This window comes from Prosopis cineraria, unplaced genomic scaffold (assembly GCF_029017545.1).
Source record: "Prosopis cineraria cultivar Desert tree isolate PC_DT_omini unplaced genomic scaffold, ASM2901754v1 PC3, whole genome shotgun sequence".
Taxonomy (NCBI): Eukaryota; Viridiplantae; Streptophyta; class Magnoliopsida; order Fabales; family Fabaceae; genus Prosopis; species Prosopis cineraria.
In genome coordinates, this window is record NW_026555334.1 from 7,998,070 (window position 1) to 8,018,516 (window position 20,447).

Below are 20,447 nucleotides of genomic sequence, written 5' to 3' on the forward strand. Positions count from 1 at the left end.
GTATTTTACTTTTTCTTACGCTCTTATGCTGTCAGATTATAAATTTTACGGGCAAAAAGGAAAGACTTTAAATTGAGGGTCTATGTTGTTGGTCAAAAAATATTTTTTTTTTAGGGTTTGTGTTTAAAAGTATTTTTATAAAAAAAATAACTAAAAAATTAAAAATAATTTTTGTAATAATGTTTAGTGGCAACAAACCTTCGCCATCAAAAGTATTTTCATAAAAAATAATTAAAAATTTAAATTAATTTATGTAATTATTTTTTAACAGCGAAAAAATGTCAATACCAAAAGTATTTTCATAAAAAAATAATTAAAAAATTTAAAATAATTTATCCAATTACCAAAATTATTTTCATAAAAAATATTTTATGTTATTACTTTAAATGGCGACAAACGGTCGTCGCCAAAAATATTTTCATGAAAAATAATTAAAAAATTAAAAATAATTTATGTAATTGCTTTTCATGGCTACAATTTGTCACCACCAAAAATATTTTTATAAAAAATAATTAAAAAACTAAAAAATGTTTTATAAATAATTTTAGTGGAAAAATTTGTTGTCACTAAAGGTATTTATATATAGAATGAAAAATAAATAACATTGGAATGTTAAAGTTATATATAAACATTAGAATGTTAAAGTTATATAGATGTTGTAAGATGCAAATGGCATTGCAGACTACTTAACAAATTAAACACTTGATACTTGACTTGATATATAAATGGTGTTTACTTTATTTGTTGAGCTTTACTTTTCACTATCCCAAGATCATCTAAATAAGATGTTCCATATTTGATGGTTATCTAAAATAAGCAATAAATAAAATAGGTAGAGAATAGTTGACAGTTTTTTGAATTATAAAAAATTAAATTTAGCGAGAGACAAATCTCTCATTAAATGCCATTTTCTCTAATTAAATTGTGTTTTAATGAGGGATTTTGTCCCTCGCTAAATTCATAGCTATAAAAAGGCTCACTAAATTTAGCGAGGGATTGTATTTCCCTTGCTAATTAGCGAGAGATTTAATCCCCTGCTAATTTTAGCAAGGGATTGAATTCCTCGCTAAATTCCTTGCTAATATTATTTAAAATTTGATAATTTAGTGAGGGACTAAACTCTCACTAATTCCTCATTAAATATGCCTTTATTTAAAAATAGTGATATCTCATCACTTGCCATGTGTGCGTTAACTTGTAACATATCACCAACAACCTCGTGCCTCATCAACCGCCCCATTACCCATCACCTTGTACCCCATTACCCATTACATGTGCGACAACTCATAACATGTCATTGTTCACCTTGTGCCATGTCACTTGCTCCTTACCATATTATATATTCATTATGTTTATGTCAAATCTAAGACTTGAACCCTTAATCTCATACCTTTCAAGCCTCATACTATCCTTCTTTGCCAGTTGAATTGAAAGACACTTGTAGTTATTATATGAGAAATTAAATATATATTATTGAACTACATAAATATATCAAATAATATATTATAAAAATACAAACATATATACATATTAAATTTTATTTTTAATTATTAATATGTTAAAAATATTTATGTTTTATTTACATTATTCTTTACATTATATTGTTAATAAAATATTATTTTATTAATGAAAATTAACTTAAAATAAAGAATATATTAAAATTTAAATAATTTTATTATGAATATTTTAGTTAATTTTTAAATTTAATTTTTATTTTTAAATAAAAATAATTAAAAATATAATTAAAAGTCATTGTTAAAAGTTATTTTTTTATAGTAATTAGCTAGGGATAAAATTCCTTGCTAAATCCCTCGCTAATTATCTTATTTTAGAGAGGATTGGTACTCCCTCACTATTTTCCTCACTAATTGTCTTATTTTAGAGAGGGATTGATAATCCCTTGCTATTTTCCTCACTAATTCTCTTATTTTAGAGAGAGATTAGTAGTCCATCACTATTTTTCTCGCTAATTATCTTGTTTTAGAGAGGGATTGACAGTCACTCACTATTTTCCTTGCTAGCTCTCTTATTTTAAAGAGAGATTGACAGTCCCTCACTATTTTCCTCGCTGATAGTAAGTCAAGCTACAAAATTAATATCTCTCACTAATTTCCTCGCTAATTCAGTATTTTAGAGAGGAATAGAAGATCCCTCGCTAATTTACATTTTTTCAGTAGTGCTAAACTTATTAAAGTTTGTTTATTGTAAATTGTATAGTTATTGAAAAGTGTTCTCTATTAACTTTAGATTGAATTTGTTAGAGAGACTTTAATGGAAGTCTAAATTAATTTAGATTGAGTCAAGATAAGAATCCTTCTATTTTAATTATGAAATATCCGCTTAGATTTTTAACTTAGAGTTTTTTGTGTTTAGCATCTACTAAGAATAATTGTCCAAAATGACTATCAACAAAAATTATATGAGTAAAATAAATGTTTTATTAAAATATTTTTAAGATAATTGAAAAATTATAGATAAAATTTATTTTTCATAAAAGATGGGGAAGCATTTAACTTGGGAGAAGATGAAAGTTTAATAATTTACTTATTAATTTTTGAGAAAAATATGAAAAAAATGTAAAAGATATTTAACATAAAGTAATATAATACATACTTATAGATAAATTATATACTTAATTTTTTCATTTAAAAATAAAAATAAAATTTAAAAATTGGTAAAAATGTTTATAATAAAATTATTTAATATTTAAAAATTATTTCATTTTAAGTTCATTTTCCTAACAAAAATAATATTTTATTAAAAAATATAATATACATATATACACTCATAGAAATTATTTTAATATATTAATAAATGAAAATAAAATAAAATATATATGTATATATTTTTTATAATATATTATTTGATATATGTATATGTAGTTAAATAATATGTATTTAATTTCATATATAATAATTGCAGGTGCATTTCAGCTCAACTGGCAACAAAGGACGACTTAAAGCTTAGGAGATGGAGGTCAAGGGCTCAAATCTTAGCTTAGGTATATTTCACAATTTCACAATTCATAATGAATATGTGATATGGCACATGGTGGTGATGTGGCATGACATGGCACAAGTTGTCAAGTGACGTGGCATGATGTAGCGCACACATGGTGGGATGACATGACAGGTGATGTGGCATAAGGTGTTAGATGGCGTTGCACAAGGACGTGCTAACGTGACATGAGATGTCTTTTTACTTTTTTTAAAAAAGTTAAATTTTAGTAGCAACTAAAGGTTTTAAGCAATGACTTTTCACTATCAAAGAGTCGCCACCAAAAGTCTTGTCTCTAATAATTTTTGATGACGACAAATATAATCGCAATTAAAAGTAGACATTTAGCGGCGACAAAAGGTAAACTTTTAGCACCAAAAAACTTTTGGCGACGATAATTGTCACCGCTAAAGATCTATTTTATCGTTGTCAAAAACTATTAGCGACAAGACTTTTGATATCAACCCTTTGGCGGTGAAAAGTCGCTGCTAAAAACCTTTAGCGGTGACTTTTAGACCGCCAAAAGTCATTTTTTTATAGTGATTGTTATAAAATAAATCCAAACAAATAAGATTTTAAAGAGCTCTTATGTGAGGTGGAATGGTACCTATATCAAACTATATTTTATAAAGTTATAAAAGTTATACGTTTTTTCTAAATAAATATAATCTTTCTAATTCAATGAATTTAGTAAGAATAGGAGATAACTCATGATTAAGTCTATTATAAGTCAAGTGAAATTAATTGAGATTTTGAAGAACTTTCATTTGAATTGGAATAACACCTATTAAACAAATTTCAGAAAAGGACATATGTTCATGTGTGTCCATCTCAAGAATGCTTCGAAACTCATTGCAAAGAAAACTGATCTCACTCACGAGGGTTGGATATGTCGATGATATGCCATCAGTTGGTCTGGGGCAGTGATAGGGGACGCGAAAGCAGAATCGTACTAGTTTAGAGATAGAACTCTAACATAACAAAAACACAAGAACAAAAAAAAAGAGACAAAATTTATGACAAAAATAAAGAAAGATATGAAATAAACAATAGGATAATGATCAAAGAGAAGATCCTCTAGAGCACCTGCTTCTAGAAACCTCAACCTTTGAAGACACCATAAAAGTTGATCATGCTCTTGATCACGTCTGTTTCTCACACGGGATACCACCACAAAGCACTAAGGCTCACAAGAGTTATAAACTCTAAAATGAATAATTTCATTCAACTTATGTTCTTCTTACAAGAGGGAGCATGCCTAATTTATATAGGCTCATAGAGAAGACTATTTTTTAAAATTAAAACCCTAATTTCCTAATACTAAAAAGGAGAAATAATATAAAATAATGATAAAATATTCACCACATAATTTAGGAGATGTGATCCTAAAATTATGGGATTACAAAACTTAGAATATAATTAATTCTAGTCTTTGACTAGATTCAAAATAAAAAACTAAGACTAATCTTGCTCCTTAAGAAATGGAGTCAAATCAAAGGACCATTAAAATAGGAAATAATTTAGGAGACAATCAAGGGATCATAAAGGATTTAAAATCATGCCACTCTTAACTTCTTCGCTAGGGTTTCTTGCCTCCTTTCTTGCAAGAGGCTCAACTTGTAGTCCTTTTTGCATTGGGCTAAGGTTTGCATCTCTTGGGCTTGACTCTTCATTATACACGTATAGATGCTCTCCTTTGGGGTTGAGAGGAGTGCCCCAATACTCTCCAAGCTCTTGAACTTATTGCACAAGACTAACCAAGGCTTGCTTCATGGTTTTAGTTCGAACTCTTGTCATCGGACCTCCAATATATCGTAATGAGTCTTTAGGTACGTTGGATTGGAAGTATTGGGCTCCTTGCTCCTTGCCTTGGGCTCCTTCTATGTCACCATGCTCATGATTACAATCCTCGAGCTTCATTGCCATTAATGCTATGTCATCTGTGCCATGGGATCCATCAGGCAGGGCACATTTCTCCTCTGCTACCATGACAGGAGAAGCACCAGTAATAGCAACATAGCATAACACTAAGTGATCCCCAATTGAGTGAAGCAACAGTGGTGTCTCTATATAGATTCTGAAAAATTGAATTGATATGGGATATTGGGACGTTCAATTTGAATTTAGAATCTTGTAAAAACAAATGTCAGAGTGAACAACAACTAGAACAGGCTAGCCTATGGGTTAAGATAACTTAAAATAAAATTATGCATATCAATAAAGTTTAATAAAAATACTTTACAAATTTATTTTTTCAAAACAAAATTATAAAATTTTTAAAAATACCCTTTATTTAAATATAACTTTAAATCTATACATTTAATCATTACACTATAATCATTTCAGTTTTCTAACTACTTGAAAAGTAATATTGAAAAATCATCATTAGTAAAACTTTATTTTTGTGAGATTATTTTATATTTTGCAACAATAAAATACCTTCAAAATATCTTATAATTTTAGATGGAGGGTGTAAAAGTAATTTCCAAAAATAAAAAAAATTATTTGTAAAATATCCAGTCAAAATATTTATTGATTTTTAATTTTATTTCTATAATTTTAATAGCTTTCTTACAATTTTAATAGCGTGAAAGACGGGGTGGTAATAATGTAAATTTCTTCGCAAGTCATCACGGCCATACATAGTACCCATAAAATGCCAAAACAAATTAACGGTCCCCCCTGCATACCAAAAATAAATAAATAACAGTCCCCCCATGCCCTACCTTTGCCGCTAGATAAACGAGGAAGACTGACTTTTATATAATAGTCATTCTCATTTTCGACGTGGGAGATGGGATCACATGCACAAGTTGCAAAGATGACAAGGTTGAGAAAATGACGTTACTTTGTCATATTTTCATTGGCACTTCAAATTCACAAATGTAAGTTCAGAGGTCCACATAATTAGGTTCAATTGTCTCAATCGTTTGCACTAAAGTCTTTCTTAATGTATCTAAAACGTCATGGCGCTTTGCGGAAACTTCAATGAAGTAACGATGTTCTTATAATCAAACACTTGCGCTTAAGATAAGGCAATGACTTGACGGAATTGAATGTTGAAAATGATGAAAGCCTTCAAATCAAGGAAGAAAAAAGTTGAGGAATATATATATATTAAAAGGTGGAGAACACGGAAATTAGTTTCTCAAGGATGATTCTTATCCAAAGAAAATCATCAAATTTATTTTAGGAAAATTACACATAAATCTTATTGAGCAAACTTATTAATAAATAAATCCTGTGAAATTCAGAAATTATAACTAAGTTTCTTGAGACTTGAGTGTAATTTAAAATTAGGATAAAAAGATAATAATGTATTTATTAAATATATATAAATTATATCAGTTAAATAATTTATAGCTACTTTATCAGTAATTTACAACTATAATTTCATATTTTTACAACTGTCAGTTTAACTATTCAATATGTAAAGTTACAGTTATAAAAAGTTCAAGTTATAGTTGTAAATTATTAATGAATTAGTTGTAAATAATTAATATTAAACTTTATTAGTAACGCATAATTGTTTAACTTCACATATTCAATAGTTAAAATGATCAATTTAAATATTGAATATGTGAAGTTACAGCTGTAAAAACTTAAAGTTATAATTGTAAATTATTAATAAATTAGTTGTAAATAATTAATGTTCAACCTTGTTAGTAACATATGATTATTTAACTTCTAAATATGTGAAATTATAGTTGTAAAAAGTTAAAATTATAATTATAAATTGTTAATGAAGTGGTTGTAAATTAATTATTTGATTGATATAATATTTATTTAATAGGGATACTATTATCTTTACAGTCTAATTTCAAATTACATTTAGATCCTAAGGGATCTGGTTGTGATTTTCAAATTTTATGAGACTTATTTGTGAATAAGTCTATATCACGGGATCTATACATAATTTTTTTTTTCATTTATTTTTGGCCTTTGACTTGCTTAATTTGTGAAATAGGATTTTAAAAACGACTGTAATAGATATTTTATTTTTTCTAATGGTATTGAAAAATCAAAGAATAAAGAGATCATAATGTTATTAATGATCTTTGTCAGAATTTAAGTGTCTTCCGTCTTCGGAGTTTACAATGAAAATAATGAACACCTCAACATTTTCGTCCTATGAAACCTTGAAAAAAGAATTTACTACTATTTTTAATTTTTAGGACGAACACCAAGTCTTTAAGATTTTTAATGTATCTTCAAAATTGGATAAAAAAATTAGTTTAGATTAATTTTTAATTTTTTGCATTAGAATATCCCTGCGAAATTAATGAAGAATATAGTTGACAAGAAAATTTTACAAATAAAACTACAGTGGAGTTTAGCATTTATTTTACAGTTGAAAGCAAGTTAATAAAAATTACTCCACATAAACCAACAAATAAAATAGAGTAAGCCTAGAACCAAGTGGGTGTGACATGAATGATAACGGTCCGGGCTTGTTAGACATTCATTTTATGCTTGGAATATTTGAAAATATTTCATCACAGTTGTTGGTTTGATTTTTGAGGAAGGGGTTGGAGCATTGTAACCTTTTGTGTATGCCAAGCTCATCAGAGGAGCAGTTTTTCAAGAGTGTGAGTTGCAATTAGATGATCAAGGGGTTTTCAAATTTCTTTACCACAATTCCTTTGGAGAGCCAGGTAGTGCACCATGATGAGTGTAAAACTCAATGATATTACTAATGTGGAGTGCTAAGTGCGAGTGTGTTGAGAATCTCAGGAGGTGGACAAAATGGATGCGACCTCATCAATAATCTCCTAAATGTGTCATTCCACTTGTGAGCATAAGGCTAGATCGCTAATGGGCCGCGTCTGCTCTCCAATTGGTTGGGTCTGATTGAATTTTCTTACTTGGCCCAGTGCACTAATTTTGGTTCAAACAATAGTTTTAAGCAGTGAGTTAATATGTTTAGTTTTATTTGTAGCCACACTAAAAATTATAATTAAATTTTGCAAAAATTCTTGATTAATTTAGCTGGATGTCCTCCAGTATACTCTCATTTTAGATACTTGGGTCACTTTCGGCTAATTTTTTACTGGCAAAAAATTATTATTATTTTGTTAAATTATCCTTCTACGTGTGTTTTCTTATCAAATAAAGCAGTTCAATTGTCTATTATTGCATAAGAATGAAGGAAATCACATTTTTAACCGACAATGGATTCTGTTAACGGAAACAGTAATAGTGACAAAGACAAAAGAGTTTAAATCTGGGCCCGAAAAAAGAAAATATGGCTATGGGGGTGTAGTTGGCCGATTAATTGAAACTTGGTTTCTCTCTATTTCCTTTTCTCTCCATTTCCTCTCTATTTCTCATCTCAATTATTTGATTCATTTTTGAATATTTGAGATTTAATATTTTGTAAAATTATTATTATATTTATTTTTCATAAAATTTCACTTTTTAATAATAATTGTATGAAGTGAAGAATGGATTCAATAGTTGAAATGGGAAGGGGAGAGGAAATGAAGGGAAAAAATGGAAAGAAGCCGGGTCCGATTAATTGGGCAGGACAGTGGGGGACTACCGTTAAATGGTATGATGAACTTCCTCTTTTCAAAACAAAAAAAAAAATCTTGTACAAAAAAATATAATATTATAAAAATCATTAAAAAATGTATAACTTCTGAATCCCAAAGAATTAAACAATTTTAGGTTTTGAAAAAGATATAATATATTTATATAATTTCTTTAGAAATAACTGTATAATGTGTACCGTTTTTTTGTTTTATAACAATCAGCTCAATTAGGAATTTGGATTTCAAGGGATGGTTTGAAATAAACACTTCGATCTTTGGATATATCAATCAGTCAAAAACTATATATGGACGGGTATTGAAGGAATAAAATTAGCCAACAACTACAATTGAGAAGGCTGAGATGTGCAACATTTACTAGCAATACTGTATGGGTCTCTTCTGTTAATCTCAAATTTGATGGCATACAATTGTTAAAGAATGGATTTTATATGTCATAGTGTGTGTATTTTAAATGCACACTCAATTTATAGAAATAATATATATTTTATAAAGAATATGTTTGAAATATTCAATTTTCTGTTAATTACTATCATATTAATTTCAATAATAAAACTGAATCCATATTAATGCAAATACGCAACTGTATAATAATTGATGCCAAATGCTTTACTCTTTTTATTATTGAAAATTAATAATCATTAGCAAAAGTATTTCAATAAACTTATAGTACATATAATCTATATATATAAAAGTAGAATTACAAGTAACATTTAATGATGACATGTGTCCTTAATTATATTATTTATTTATTTTTTAATTTTTAATTTTTTAAAATAGATAAAACTTACCCTCAAATAGCTTCCCATTATCTCACCTTCTTCAAGTGAAGTTATTTATATTAACTTTAAATTTCAAAAAGTAAATAAAATTACCTCACCTCCAAATATTTCTACATTATTCTGTGTGTGTATATATTTAAGTGTAACTGCAAGCAGCATTCTAGAGATGACATATGTCTCTTATGTAATTTTGATTTATTTATTTGTTAACTTTTAAACATAAGCAAAACTACCTTCCCCAAATATCTCTATATTTTCCCAACTCCTCATTAATTAATTTATTTATAATCTCAAAATTTCTAACTTTAAAATAATATCAAAAAAATCCTTCCATCATCCAAACTTTACAACTTCTTACTCATAATTATAAATTTTAATTTTAAAATTTCCATTTCAAAAATTATTGAAAATTTGAGATTTTAATTTTAAACATTTGTTAAAATTACAGCTAGATTTATATTTAAATTTTACAAATATTAGTAGAACCACGAGCAACATCCTCTTAATGACATGTGTTTTTGATGTAATTTTGCTTTATTTGATTTTTAATTCTTAAATATAAATAAAACTACCTCACCTCTCTAATATCTCCATATTATCTCAACTTCTCATTAGTTTCTTTTTTTAAAATTTTTACTTTCTAATATAAAAGAATAACAAAATTATGTATATCCTCCTCATCTCCAAAAAAATCCATCCATTATCCAAATAGACCAACTTCTTGCCCATAATTTTAAATTTTAATTTTAAAAATTTTGATTTTTAATTTTTTTGGGAAATTTTAATTTATATTTTAAAATTTCATGAAATTACTCATAATTTTAAAAATAATTAAATATTAATTACAATAATTATTAATTAATGATTACTATAATAAGTAAAAAAATGACATAATGAAACCTATCGCCATGTCTCTTTTCCCACAACTCTTATTTCTAGTTTTTTTAATTTTTTTTTTAGAAAATGGACCTATGGCGACAGGTCCCCATAAAACCTGTCGCCATAGTTGATCATTTAGGTTCATTTTTAAGAAACTAATTACTTTATTTAATAATAAAAATTAATTATTTAATTATTGAATTTAATTTAAATTGCATGTTTATAAGAAACTTAATTAATCAATTGATAAAATTTATTTAATAATATATAATTTTAGTTAATTAAGTGATTTAATTAACTTAAGGTGTCTAAATTTAGAGACATTAAGTTAAAAAAGTTAGGAAAATTAAGTTATTAATAAAGAAAATTAATTTAATTAATTAAAATTATAAATTAAAGTCTAAAATTAATTAAATGACATTTAACTAAAAAATTAAATTAATTAGTAAAATTAAATTATGAACTAATTAAGAGAATTTAATATATTTTAATTATTAATTAATAATTGAAATTAATTAATTTTTAGCTACAATAATTATTAATCAAAATTTACTATAATAATTTTTTTAAAAAGGACATATGGCGACAGCTCTCAATGAGACCTGTCGCCAAATGTCTTACAACTCACTTGTTAAAATTTTATTTTTAATTTTTTTTAAAAGTGACCTTTGGCTAAACTTGTCACCATAGATGATTTACAGCGATAGGTTTAATGGGGACCTATCGCCAAAAGTCTTGCTATTTAGCTCCTGCTCCTTAAAATCACAATTGCCTATAACTCTTGCGCGTCATTTGTAACTCTCCCACAGCTCTTGCCCTTAGCTCTTTAGTTTCGACTACCTCCTCAGCTCTGCCCACCATCTCTCTCAACTCCTCCCCTCAGCTCATGTAGCCTCTAGCTTTCTTAGCTCCGCCCCTCAGTTCTCACAGCTTCACCCCTTAGCTTGTGTCACCCCCAGCTCTCTTAGCTCAACCCCTCAGCTCGTGCTATCTTGTGACCCACGCACCTCTAGCTCTCTACTGCCCTCAGCTTGCTTCCACCTCCACATTCATCCTTTCCCTCTTGCTCTCTGCCGCCTCTCAACTAGTACTTTTTTTTTTTTTTTTTACATCTTTTCCAGCATTTTTCCCATTTTTTTCATCATTTTATTACATTTTTTCCAGTATTTTTTTAATTTTTTCCATCATTTTTCCAGCATGTTTTCCATTTTTTCAGCAATTTTCCAGCATTTTATTACATCTTTTTCTAGCATTTTTTATGAGGATATCTTCTTTTTGTCAGCCTGTTGAGTTAAGGAAACATTTTTTTGGCAGGATCTTGAATAACAATAAACTTACTAGTAACATTTCCAAAACACTTGGATGTGCTCAAAATTTGAAGGTGGTGTAAGTCTCCTTGCTATCACCTACTCAAACTAATTCATTGACAAAAATATTCTCGATGCATTCTCACAATAACATTCTTCTATGGCTACATTTGCTTGGAAAATAATTTTTTTACTGGCTCTGTACCTCAAAACATGACAAACCTCCATGATGTTACAGACCTGTAAGATGAATAAACATCTTGCCAAATCAAATTGTGCTTATTTCATGTGTATTATTAGCATGGGTAGCTGAAGTTTCATATTTGTTCATCAAGGCTTTTGGTTTTATTTATGTTTGTTAGGATATTGTCTAACAATACTCTGTGGGGTGCCATTCCAAACTCTAGTAGAGTGACCGCGCTCCAATATTTGTAAGTATTAAGTGAGGCATATATCTCTTATGTTTGTGTTTTTGTGATCTCTTCAAAGTTATATATTTTGGTCCTCTGGATTATTTTAGTTCATCAAAGTTTTACCGTCCTATTTTAGTTCTCTAGATATTTTGTAGATCTTCACGTTGGTGCTCTGTCATGGCATGTTTAAATGGCAACTTAACACCTACCATTTGCATTGGCTTCACTTTAGGTGAAGGTGCCCATCTCTATTGATTGGATTGGGTTTAACATAAGAATAATATTGAAGATAAAATACTCTTTGAAGTACTAAAATGAAACCAGATTTATTTGAGGACCAAGATGTTTGTTCACTTATTTTTGTAGGTATTGGCTAAGTTTGAACATACTTAAGAATTACTCAAACAAACTATAAATATTCCAGGTCTTTTACTTGATTTTCTATAGTGAAATAATTTTCTTGAGCTTGACAACAGAGAAACAGAAAAGAGTATGACCAGTATAACACGAAAAATTGTGTCCTCTCTTAGTCTTGTTGTACTTCAGCATCTAATCTAAAACTAAAAAATAAAAAGGACAGAAACCGAGAAAAAATATATACCCCAAGATACATTGACTAGTTCCTGGTTATAGAACACTTTAATTGCAAGCTACTTTTATTTTGAAACAAAAGGAAAAAATGCAAGTGGATCTTTGCCTTGAAGAATTAATAATTCCTCAACGCTATCGTCCAATTCCTCACAAGCATGTCATATTCTTCCTTCCAAAAAAGCTAGGAGCAAAAATACTCAAATCAATTTATATATTCATTCACTTTTTTATTTTTGAAAAAAATGATATTATGGTTCTGAAGTGGTGATTGCCATAGATGAAGAGGGACGAAACTACAAGTTTAGTGACTGATATAGAGAAAGGAGCTTGTATCCTTTTTCTTTTTTTTTTTGGAGCAAACAAAGGAGCTTGTATCTATAAATTCAAGTGGAAATATTATTAGCATATATTTAATATTTTCTAACTGTATATATTTGATAAATAGATCTTTACTTCATTATTGAAGGTTAGCAAATAAAGTTGACAAGAAGAAAAATGAAATCAAGTGAGTACGTATTCAAGTAAGTATTTCAAATTTATTTTCTAATTAAAATGAAGATTATATTATTGGTTTTATGTATTGAATTAATTTTATTTTCTTAGTAGTGCTCTCAACACCAGGAAGTGTAAAGTGTGATTATTATGTGATGTTTTTTATTAATGAAATCATTACTCAAGTTATTATTCACTCATTTGATGAGGTAATAATATGTTTTTAATGCTTTATATTTTGAATGTCACTTTATACTTAAATTGTTATTCATGTGTACATTGTTATTGACTTTGCAATATTTCACAAGTTCAAAGCCATATTCTAAATAAGAAATGAGACATATATGTAAAATTTGGTCCAGTTTCTTCTTGGAATTAACAAGATTCGAGCAAATAGTTTATAGATATTTGTATTGGAGATACATATATTTAATTGATATGTTTGCACTGGTCTTTGGAGCTAATGTTATATATTTATGTAAACTCTGTAATTAGTAAGAAATGTATATAGTTATGAGTGATTCTTTGAAAAAAAAAAAAACAAAGCACTTATCGCCACAACTATTCACTATAACTGTGGCAAAAAATTCCATTTACGGCCACAGGTCCAAGATAGACCTGAGGCCATAAATGCTTCTTTTCACCATTTATGACCACAGGTCTAGCTCGGACTTGTGGTAATAAATGACCTTTTTTGCCACAGTTCACAGTAGAACTGTGGTAAAAAATGTGATTTACTACCATACTTTCTTCTACCACATACTATGTTCTGTCGCAAAAAATAATTTTTAACTGTGGTGAAAAACTCCTTTTGCACTAGTGTTGGGATAAGGTGGTTGCAGAATGAAGTGTTAAATGGTGTTCAGTTTTTCCTAACATGGATTGGTTGTACTAATTTTCACTTATTGTACAAATTATAAATTTATAACTACCATTTTTATTTTATAACTCTTGCATTTTGAAGGTTACGGGCTACATGCCTTCCTTTTTGTGACCATCAATGGAGACCAGCCATCTTATACATGTTCAAAGGTAAATTTTTCTATTTGACTTCTCAAAATTCTCTCTCATTTCATCAAATAAGATTTGTTTTTTACACTTAGTGACTTTGTTTTCCTTTGCAAGTAAATTTTGTTCTGAGATCTCATCCTCTACTATAAAGATTAAACTAAAGATGTCAAAGTCATAATTTCTCAAGCTTTATTGTGAATTTCTATCATTTTCCTTTGAAATCTATATGAAAATTTCCTAATTACAGTTGTTATTGATGCATTAAAGGTGGAGATAAAGATGATGGAGAAAGTGCTCAAGCTCTGTACCAAATGAACGTGAATCTATCTTATTCTATGACTTTGGTTTTGTTTCCGTTCAACTACGAGTTTGAAGATCTAGACTTGGATCATATTATTCTTATAAACTCTGTTCATGTGCTTATTTTGTTGATTTACATGTTATTCAAGTGATTGTTAGCTTTGTATTTTGGTCATTAAGATAGAAAAACAAATAATTTTTTTTTCCATATTTTGCCATAAATGAAAATAAAGAAATGAATTTTTTATATTAGAAACATGTGTTTTACTTTATTGTCTCTTTTTAAATTCATCTTTAAACATTGTTCGTTATATCGATTCCTTCAAGTTATTTAAACATTAGTAAAAAAATTTTTTTTCACATAATAACATTTTTGAATTTTAATTTTTTTTAATTATTACTATTTATTTAAATAATTTTTTTTTTCAAATTTCATGCATCGCACACGCCACATACTGGTTAATGGTGGCTAAATATAAGAACAAAAATATGTAGTTTGTTTGACTGTGTTGAGGGGATGTGGATATACCCGCAGGGGTGGGGGTGTTGGCGTTACCTCAAAAGAATGAGGTTTTTTATAGACAAACATTAGCTACAAGAAATTAAACAGATGAAAACCTTCAAAAATCATATCTAGACTTTGCGGTTAGTCTGTGTTAAAAGTTTCTTCCAAAATGGTACCAAGCAAACATATATATTGCTATACATCCTAGCAGTTTACAAGACTAAATTACTTGAATATCTTGACTCACTAAATGCAGGATTATTGAGATATTATTGAAAGGAATAGCTAATGGCTACAGTTTGAGATTAATAGCCTTTGAGTCACTTGTTACATTGATGGTCTTTATTTGGGAGATGGATTCAAGCATGTTGATGTTATTGTGAAACAAGCAATCACATCTCTTGCTCCTTCTCTCGATGGTAATGGGAGGCGTGGATCTAACACATCTTTTAACAAGATGCTTTCAGTGAATCTCTTTGACAAAAATGATATTAAGACTCCTGAATGTTTTCCAAAGATTATTTTCAATATAACTACTTTAAAACTATAAATATCACATTTTTTGGTCATAACTAAGGTGTATGAAAGCTTTGTGATGGACCAAAAATTAAAGAAATCATGTAGTAAATTACTTCCAAGATAAAAAAAAAATTGTTAAAACTTAAACACAACACAACAAAAGAAGTAGTAGAGTTGGAAAAGCTAACCTAAAGCAACATAACCATAAGTACAAACTAAAAGAGTTTGGTTCGATGAATTTGGATCAAAGACTTGTGCCAAAGTTAGATATACAAGCCTCCATCTTTGAGTTGAACAATATATTACTACTTATTATGTCTAAATGGTTGATTGGAGGAGCACAATCATGATGCACAGGCATTTGCTATTCCTTTTATAGCATTCACTCTCTTGCTCCGATCCAACTCTTTAGCTTCTTCATCATTATTCAAGGCATATAAAAGGCTTCCTCTTTTCATGTATTCTTAGAGGAGAAACATGCATCGATTGTACAAATAAAAACCATAAAGCTTTACAGCCAAAACCATGTTTTTGTTATTTCTTTATTATTCAGGTTAATTTATAATGTCCTTTTTTAATCATTATATTTAAAATTTTTTATATCATAAAGTTTGAAAATGACTATTTCTTATTTGAATGGAACTCAAATTTTGAAATTAAAATTTAAACTAACAAGAGGAATTAATATACAAAAATGCTGGTAAAAAAAGCTTTTTTTACGCATGTTATGAATGTTGGTGGGGCATTTATTGTCAGATTCCTCTCTCTAGTCCTTATCCTATGCATTCTTCACTTCAAGAGGCACTAGTCATTACCTCTAGCATCATCATCATTACTCATATTTTTGCTCACCACCATTGCCTTCCATAGAGGTTGAGGATCATCGTGCCTGCTTTGTCTTTGTCGCTGTCCTTCATTCATTGAGGTAGAGAGGGAGATGACAAATGCATTGGTGGTGGGGAGAGGGAGAAGAAGATGGAAGGAAGGGGTATAGAGGGGAGATGATGTTGAAAGGGTTTATGGAGACTTCCACAAATTAAGGAAGAAGCAAGGGCTTGAAGGAAAAGAGGAAGAGGAGGAGGAAGGTGCTCATTGTGTATGTTTTTATATGTGTATATGTGGCACCTTGAGTTCTAAGGGTGTGAGAGTGTAAGTCAAGAAGATTAGTTAGAGTTGGAAAAAAGAGTGGGCTCGGTCCTTATGGGCCTAGCCTTCATGATCTCGGCTCATAAAGGCCTAAGCTCTTAAGGTCGATTTCTCATTTTTCATCCTTTTTTGAGGCCTGACCCTTATTTGAAGGGCTCAAAGCCATGCTCGTAAGCCCTATTTTAAAAAAAAATTAAAAAATTAAAATAAAATTAAGCACTATAAATAATTAAAATATTTTAAAATTTTTTTAAAAATAAAAATCTTCATAATCTTTTAGAAATTAAACAACATACATTTAGAAGTCTAGTAAGAAAATTCAAATCTTGGTGAAAAAAAGTTCATTTTTTTTATAAATACACAAACATAATAATTATAGAAAAATAAAAAATATTAAAAATTTTATACTACACACTGATATTTATTAAATTATATTAAATCAATTTTAAAATAAATTAAATTAATAATAATATAATCTATGTAGGATTATGGCTTGAGGTGAGCAGGTCCTTCTTTGCTTCAAATGCGTGTTCCACCAAAATAATAATAATAATAATAATATAACAAGACTTGAAGGGCCACCCGAGCCCGAGCTTTTTTTTATAGGGCTTCTCAAGGTTAGGACTTCAAGCCCAGTTACATTAAAAAAATTTAATTTCTAAAGCTCGAACTCTTATTTAAACAGGGCTTTCAAATCTAATCTTTTAAGCCCTGCCCTTATTCCCGACTCTACAAGTTAGTAATGGTAGATGACTTGTGTGACTTGAATTCAACAGAGAGAGGATGCGAAAGTGGGTGGGCGTGGATGGGAGAGAAGATGAGTGTTTGTTTTATTATTTTATATTTAATTATAATTTGAAAAAAAAAATAAAATCTTGTTTCATTATTTAATTAAAATACACTCCATTTAGTATAACTTTATTTGTAAACTATTAAATAGAGGGAGAAAATATAATAGTGTTAGAATGAAAAAAGGTTTGCAAAGTGAGACCAAATTGCAGATAATATGAATCAAATAGTTTGTAATTTATGAATTTATTTTAGCTTTTATGAGTTTTTTGAATTTTATAATTTAATTCTACCTTTTTAAAAAATCAAGATTTTTGACTAATTAATGCTTTTTATATTTGTAATCTACTTATTTGAAAATTGTAATTTTAAGCTTAATATTTTTTCCTAAAAATATATATATATATATATATATAATAAAATTCATGTCAAATTTTTTCATTATATATCTTAACTGATTTTTGAATCAAACCATGCAAACAAATTTTAATTTGTCTAGCTGATTTTTGAAAAAAAAAATAAAAAAGGTATCTAAACATATAAATCACATTATTATTACAGTCTTTTTTCTTAATCTCAGTTTGCTAACTTCAGTTAATTTATAATCTTAGTTGTAGATTTTTTAATCCAAACAGAGAGAGGGGAACTGTTATAGGCATTGTTCTATTACTTTAGAATCATTTAATTTAGAGCAATGATTTTTAATGTATATCAGGGTAGGTCCTTTTTTCCTTCCCCCTCTCCATTATCTTTCTCTCAAACTTGTGTTCTATAATTAATTCTCTTTTTTATTATTTAATCTTTTTATTAAAAACAAAATAGAAACAATGATCTTTCCCCTCCTGCTTTGAGTTCTCAAAACAATTAGGAAAAAAAAATTAGTATCATACTTTTAATTATGGTTGTTTTCAAAATGCTATTTTATAAGTTTGGCATTGAAAATTAGCGCTATAGTTGTCAATGAAAGTATGTGCAGTACAAATCCAGGTTGAGGAAGAACACGTCTGGAAAAGTCTTTAATATGACACACATACATAAACCAATAATAGCATACTTCAACTCTACCATCTCTCATTATTTCTCTTTAGACTTAGTGCCTGTTTGAATAAGGGAAAAAATTAATTTTTTCAGCCAATTTATCCAAACAGTCGAAAGTGATCAAAAATCGATTATGAGACAAGATACGTGTTTTTCCGGAAGCTCCTTCCATCCGCTTTCTGCCAAAAGTTTGTCAAAAACGTTGGGGAAAATTACAAAGATAGGCCCAAGAAAAAATTACAAAAAAAGCACATAATTTAATAAAAATAAAATCAAACTCTCTTCTTTTCCCTTTTTCTTTCTTAATAAAATTTAAATTTTGTATCTTCAAAAAAATTAATATTTAATATTTAAAAATTAAATTATATAGTAATTTATATGGTTAAAAATTAATTTTAATTAAATTATTCAAACATCTTCAATTCTATTAAAAATTAGTTTTAAAAAAAATGGTATCCAAACACATTGCGTTATAATATAATTAATTATGATTAAAATCTACCACTTAATTAATTATTTTCATAATCTGTTATACCCAACTGAAATCCAAACGGGCATTTGCTCCAATGACTTTGATGCTGATCAACACGTATCAACATCACTGATGAGAGTGATTAATAAAGAATGCAGCTCTTAAGCAATACTTGCAAGGTTATACGCTTTTGTTTTTCAATTTGGGAATGACTTTGTGTTGAGAAAGTAAGTAAAGATGGGAGTGATAATGCCATTATTGTTATACTATGCTTCTATTGCTAGTGTATCTGCTTCCATAATGGTAGCAGAGGAGAAACATGCTCTGCATCAGACCAACTGGTGGAATATTAGTATTACTCCCTGCAACTTCTCAAAACCTTGTGATTAGCAAGAAATATCTTGCAATGACTATAGGTATATGTTTAGATTAAAAAACTGCAACCAAGAGATTAGAATCAACTGAGGTTAAGAAAAAAGTGTATGACTGTAATGTGATTTATGCTTCATTTTTCTCTACTTTCATGACAGCAAAAGCACAAGTAATAGCAGCGCAGCATAATAGGAATGCCAATATCACACTCATCTATAATAAATATCATGTGAGAGATGGGCAGAGTTAAAGTATGCTATTCTGGTCGTGGAACAAAAATGAAAATTCAGTCCTGTCCCATGAATTTTTTCAAATGGGACAAAAATTCACTCCTGTCACATGAACATCCAAAGGGAGCCATAAATACATATTGTAAAAACCACATACGGTTTATTAAGTTAATTAGAGGTTCTAGGTTTTTTTTATAGGCAAATAGAAGATTTCTAATTCAATGAGTTTGATACGACTAGGAGATAACTCACTGGTGAGATCATTATGGGATATGTCTAAATAATAGAGATTTTGAAGAGCTCCTATTTGATATAAAATAGTGCCAATCAAAAAACCTTTTATTAACTTGTAAATGTTTTAAGTTGTTTCTTGAAAATACAACCTTTCTAGTTCAATAAATTTGATAAGAGTATCAGATAACTTACTATAAGGTTGTTTAAAAGACAAGTTTAATTTAATAAGATTTTGAAGATCTCTTATTTATTTTAGAACGGTACCTTTCAAATCCATGTTAGAAAGCACCAGTGCTCCTAGATTGGGAAATGCGATCAAGTTGAGATCTGCTAGTCAGGGGTGCTGTGGAGTGATCTGGGGTGGATCCATCAAAGTAATGCTTCCAAACTCATCTCAAGATATCTCTTCCCAGTCATAAGGGTCTAAGATGTTGTAGGGGCTAATACTAAGATTCCACTAGTTGTTCTAACGCAGAGCACGTTTCTCCTCTGTGTTCATGGCAGGAGAAGCACAAGTAATAGCAGCATAGCATCATAGTAAAGCCATTATCAATACCATCTTTACTTCTTCTCACAGCAATAATGCCCAAACGAGTGCAGCCACGGAGTCTTTATATAATGGAAGATTGGAATGACAAGAAGGCTTATCACCTAGCAAGTTTTGCTTATGGGCTCTTTATTATTAATCAATCTGGTTAGCATCAAAGTCGTTGGAGCAAATCCAAAGAGAAATAACGTGTGAGATGGGCCGATTTGAAGTATACTTTTATTGTTCATTAATTTCATCAAAATATCTATTATCGATCTAGAACAAAATC

At 28.8% G+C, this 20,447-nt stretch overlaps 1 long non-coding RNA gene across 1 annotated transcript; it reads left to right on the forward strand.

The window, feature by feature from the left end:
• Nucleotides 1-11,885: 11,885 nt before the first annotated feature.
• Nucleotides 11,886-14,331, forward strand: LOC129307101 (uncharacterized). Its single transcript, XR_008592300.1, has 4 exons — nt 11,886-11,948; nt 12,988-13,042; nt 13,978-14,045; nt 14,292-14,331. It is a non-coding gene; the product is annotated as an uncharacterized LOC129307101 (long non-coding RNA).
• The last annotated feature ends 6,116 nt before the right edge of the window (nt 14,332-20,447 follow it).